Source organism: Canis aureus, chromosome 38 (assembly GCF_053574225.1).
Source record: "Canis aureus isolate CA01 chromosome 38, VMU_Caureus_v.1.0, whole genome shotgun sequence".
NCBI lineage: Eukaryota > Metazoa > Chordata > Mammalia > Carnivora > Canidae > Canis > Canis aureus.
In genome coordinates this window covers 23,886,914-23,891,980 of record NC_135648.1, presented here as the reverse complement: position 1 = coordinate 23,891,980, position 5,067 = coordinate 23,886,914, and the positions used below count along the sequence as shown (strand labels likewise).

The window sequence follows — 5,067 nt, the reverse complement described above, 5'->3', positions numbered from 1 at the left end:
GCTCTGGCAAGATATAGCAGGTGATCTCTAGGTACACCGCTAGTGAGTGGCAGAGTCAAGCTCAAATCTGGGCCTGGCCCAATAAAGAGAGAGAAACAACAAGAAAAATTAAGACAAAACTAGATCCATGGCTTCTCCTAATTTTTCTGCCACCACCCCACCCTTAGCTCTCTGGTCTTCTGGATTCCAGGAACTTTAACACCAAGCCACCGTTCACATTGCAGATAGTCAAGAGATAAGAAGAGTGCAATCTCAAGCTTACACATCTTTTAAGTTCAAGCTTAGGTTGCTTCTCATGCATGAAATCCTTTCCATTTTCTTTTTTTTCTTTTTTTTTTTTTATTGGTGTTCAATTTACCAACATACAGAATAACCCCCAGCCTTTCCATTTTCCCTAAAGTAATTTTATAAAAACTTTCTGAACTCTTAAAGGAAGAAGTTGCTGCTCTGTCTGTGATTCCTTATGTGGATAGTGTTTTGTGTGCCTCTGTCTTCCGTGGTTTTCTCTTTTGTTTATGTATCATATTTCCAAATGAATATAAGGCCCTAGAGATCACCTCTAAAGAGCATCTGGCTCTAATACAGAACCTGGGGCTGAATCGGACAGCAAGAGGGCTGGGGGACCAGGTGGTCTGGTCTAGACACCCCAGTGGCCAACCCCTCATCTGCCGTTTGTGCCTTTCCAGTGGGAGAAATTTCACTCCAGTGGAGACAGACCAACCAGATGGACTGACTTCCAGCCCTGGTGCAAAACACAGGAATTCTTTGTCTTCGTTCTGACCCATTTCCTTTCTTCCTTGTGCCTGTCAGGGTGGAGGCTTAGGTCCTAGTGGCTCCTCTTGTTTTCACAAAAGGAGAATAACCTCCCTAACATAATCCCTGCTTGACCAACAGACTTTTCCCCCATCACCTCCCAGGTGGGGAAAACAAAAAATGGAACAGTGGTGGTGTCATAGGATGAGATTCAAAGACACAAGGGCAGAACACAAGGAACACGCACTTGTCAAGATCACCGTGTTAACGGAATGTTGGTGCCCAGGGGCTGTATCTGGAGCCAAGCAGAGGGCCAGCTGCACAGGACAACTTGAAAGACCTTTTCTTTGGGTGGAATTTCAGCTTTCTCTTTGCCCTTTTAAGTCCTGAGAGGGTCCTTGAAAGAAGCACAGGGTGGGGGTGGGGGTGGGGGTGGGGGAAGGCAGAGAGGAGGAAACAGGTTTTTGTCCTCAGGGCGTTGCCAGTCTGAAGGAGGTGATGGGATAATTATTTATGAGAGTTCAGGAATGCCAGGCATGGATTAAATGCAAACTAATGGAAATGACACAGAACAATACATTACACAGTACTTCGCGCCCAGATGGTTGTTAGGCAAATGGAAATGGTCAGAGATGGGTGAGGTTAGCTTGGGCAAGGGTTGGGAGAGAGATGTTTTGAGAAATGCCTTTACTATCTTTTGCCAGAGAGAAGAAACCCAAACCAACTGAGCATGGTCACCTTGGGCAACACAAACAGGTCAGGTGGGTGGATGAAAGAGCAGGACATGAAGCCACGTAGAAGGAGTACAGAGAGCTCTGTCCCCTGTGTCCCTGGGCAGCCACTCTATTCCTCACCCCCATCTCCCAACCCAGCTCTCCCAGCACCACCAGATCAGCCCTTCTGCAGAAAATGCAATGGTGGTGGTAGGGGGGTACAGTTTAGCCCAGAGGCAAGCTGATGGCCTCAGAATCATAATTTTGCATATGCTGCACCTTTTTATCCCTTTAAGACCCAAGGAATGGTTCCTTTTCATTCTGAATTTTTTGAGATCTCTTAGCCCTTTAACCTAGAGTTCCCACTAATTTTCTCTAATGAGGCTGGGCTGATATTGGAAGGCAGAGAGAGAAGGGAGACAAACATTGGAGATTCAAGAAACTGGTAGGTCAGTGGCGGGAAGCAGGGGAGCTTCCATTTATATATATATATATATCTACTATATAGATAATATATATATTTATGTATATATATAAATCTTTGCACCATCCTAGACATTTTTGTTTTCAGTTATCTCACAAAAGAATAGATATGAAGTACTTTGAAAACGTTGAACGTGCCATGCCCACTCCACCTCCTGGGAGATATGGGTGCGGGGAAATTGAGAGCAAAGCCTTGTATTTGCACAGCCTCTCCTGTTTTTACAACTGTGGATTGCACATCCGCTTATTCTCCACAGTGCTGGGAGGCAGAGGTGGCAGGTGATTTTACCCCCAACCAACAGAGAGGAAACTGGGATTCCGATGGCCAGCTGGCATGACTTGCCCAAATTACACAACAACCAAATGGTGAGCTAAGAGTGGAGCTGGGTCCTCTGATTCCTGGTCCCCTCGTCTCCACTGGCTTCTGATGTTTGAGGACATTTCTGGATTATTTTGACAGGATCATATTCTAGAACAACTCAAACCTGATTATTTAATGGCGAGGACCAGATCCGACTGTTCTCCACCTGTCCCCAAGGCCTTGGATTTTCCATTTAACCTTATTTCTGAAGAGATGAAACAATGCCCAGTTGGGGGATTTTCTGTAATGAAAGCCTCAAAGCACGAAGCCCCAAACAACTGTGGGCACAACACTGCTGGTCCAAATTGAGGTCTCCCTTCCCAGGGTCCCCTGGCTCTGCTCAGAGCTGCCAGAAGCCGAGGGGGCGCACGGAGGCAGAGCCTCCCCAAAGGAGGACAGATGGGCAGGCTGGCCCTAGTGCCAGTGCTTTGAACAACCTTTTTGTTTTCTAGCCAAACATCCAGCATCAGTTCCCCGCCCACCCCCCCACCCCCCCACCCCCACCCCCGCAAACACACACACTCCCTGGCAGCCTCCCACCCCGCCTCCCCACCAACTTGTATCTTTGGGCTGGCTCTGAGGAGCTGATGGGCTCTGGAGGGATAGGGGCTGTTCTTTATGACTGGGAATTCATGAAAGGAGGCTGGCAACTGTTGCCATCTGTCTGGTGAGACGTCACCATGGAGGTTCTCACCCATTCACTCCTTCATGCACTGCTGGGCTCAGGCCTTTTGTTTGGTTGCCTGGCCATGGTGGGGGGGCTTCTGTAGGGCAGTGAGAGAGTTAACGAGTGAGAGAAGCAGCTTCTTTGTGTCTGGATGGAACTTTCCGGTGACTCACTAAGATAATTTGCATGAGGACACTGCCCAAGACCCAAACCACTTCAGTGATTGACAGCCTCCAGCCCTCTCCTCATTATACAGCTCTCCACTCTGGGCCTCTCTCTCCACTCTCTGTCCCCATCGCTTCAGACCCAGTTCTGTGTGGGTCTGGTATCTTCCTCTTGACCCACTCTTATCAATCCCTTAGAGTCCCTTGCTTTTTATTTGGTTTCTGCAGCCTGGCAGGCAGAGGGGCCCATTAGCTGCCCGGCAGCTGAGCAGTAAAAGAAAGGAGCTGAACAGAGCCAGTGGGGTTGGCAGTCCTCCAACCAGCTCCTGGTCTTTGAATAACATCCCAGGCCAGGGGCTGGGATCATCAGAGTGGGGGAAGCTTTGGGGCACTTAATTATTTAAAGGTATCAATAAAAGGAGTAAAGTCCCCGGGGGAATAGGGGAGGCTAGGCAGATGGTGTGCCTAAGGAGCTGCGAAGTGGGTGTGGGGTGAGCCCAGATGTGGGTGGGGGAGGTAGAGAGTTCCAAACCAGAGGTCAGAGCTCAGGCAGTAGGAGAAGGAGGGCTGGAAGTGAGTCAGAGATTGCTCTCCAGATCCAAGCAGTGCCCTGCAAGTCACCTTTTCTTAAACTGGGTGGGAGTAGGGGCTCAGCCTTTCTAGATCTCCTGCCTGCCACTCCCCAATCTCAAAGTTCATGTCTGCCCTAAGTGAGGTCCATTTTGGAAACATCCAACAAAGCTGTAAAGTGTGAAAGGGGATCACTCCTTCACCTCTCTTCTGGCACTAAGGGATGCTTCAGATTGATTCAACAGTGGTGATCAGCACTGGGCAGATGGGTGCTAGGATTTTCTCTCCTTCCTTCCTTCCCTCCTTGCTTCCTTGCTTCCTTCCTTCCTCCTTCCTTCTTCCTCTCTCCCTCCTTTCCTTTGTGGTAAAACTCATATATCATAAACTCACCATTTTATCTGGTTTCATCTTTTTAAAGTATTTTTTCAAAGAATTTATTTATTTGAGAGAGAGAGAGAAAGCATCAGCTGATGGACAAGGAGAGGCAGACTCCCCATTGAGCAGACAGCCCCAGGCAGGGCTGGATCCCAGGACCCTGAGATCATGACCTGAGCTGAAGGCAGATGCTTAACCGACTGAGCTACCCAGGGGCCCCCATCTGGTCTTATTTTATATGATGAGACTATACAGTGAGCCTATGGAAGTACTGACAAAGTAGATAATTGGAGTTCCCGCCCTTGGGGATACATGCTGCTTCAAAAGGCAACCTGGGGCAGCCCAGGTGACTTAGCAGTTTAGCGCCGCCTCCAGTCCAGGTCGAGATCCTGGAGACCTGGGATCGAGTCCCACGTCAGGCTCCCTGCATGAAGCCTGCTTCTCCCTCTGCCTGTGTCTCTGCCTCTCTCTCTCTGTGTCTCTCATGAATAAATAAATAAAATCTTAAAAAAAAAAGGCAGCCTGTTTCAGCCTTTTTCTCTGACAATATTGAAGCAAGGGCTATACCATGAAGAGCAAGGTCAGAGTGGGCCCCTATGTGGAAACACACTACATATATTTGACTCTGGCTCTGCCATTGACTAACTCTGTGACCACTGGCAAGGTACTTCTCAATGCCTCAGTTTTCTTATCCTTAAAATGAGATTATTATGATTTTTAAAGATTGTATTTGTTCATTCATGAGAGACACACACAGAGAGAGGCAGAGACACAGGCAGAGGGAGAAGCAAGCTCCATGCAGGGAGCCCCCTGCAGGACTGGATCCCGGAACTCCGGGATCAGCCCTGGGCAGAAGGCAGGCGCTAAACCTCTCAGCCACCCAGGGATCCCCTAAAGTGAGATTAAAAAATAGTTCCTATTCCGTGTTGATGAGGGGGTTGATATATGAGAAGAGCTTAGAAGAGTGCCTGGCTCTTAGTA

At 48.5% G+C, this 5,067-nt stretch overlaps 1 long non-coding RNA gene across 1 annotated transcript; it reads right to left on the bottom strand.

Moving 5' to 3' along the window:
- Positions 1-1,028: 1,028 nt before the first annotated feature.
- LOC144307397 (uncharacterized) lies at positions 1,029-3,044 on the bottom strand. Its single transcript, XR_013374279.1, has 3 exons — positions 2,868-3,044; positions 2,435-2,515; positions 1,029-1,139 (listed from the first exon to the last, which is right to left on the bottom strand). It is a non-coding gene; the product is annotated as an uncharacterized LOC144307397 (long non-coding RNA).
- Positions 3,045-5,067: the final 2,023 nt, after the last annotated feature.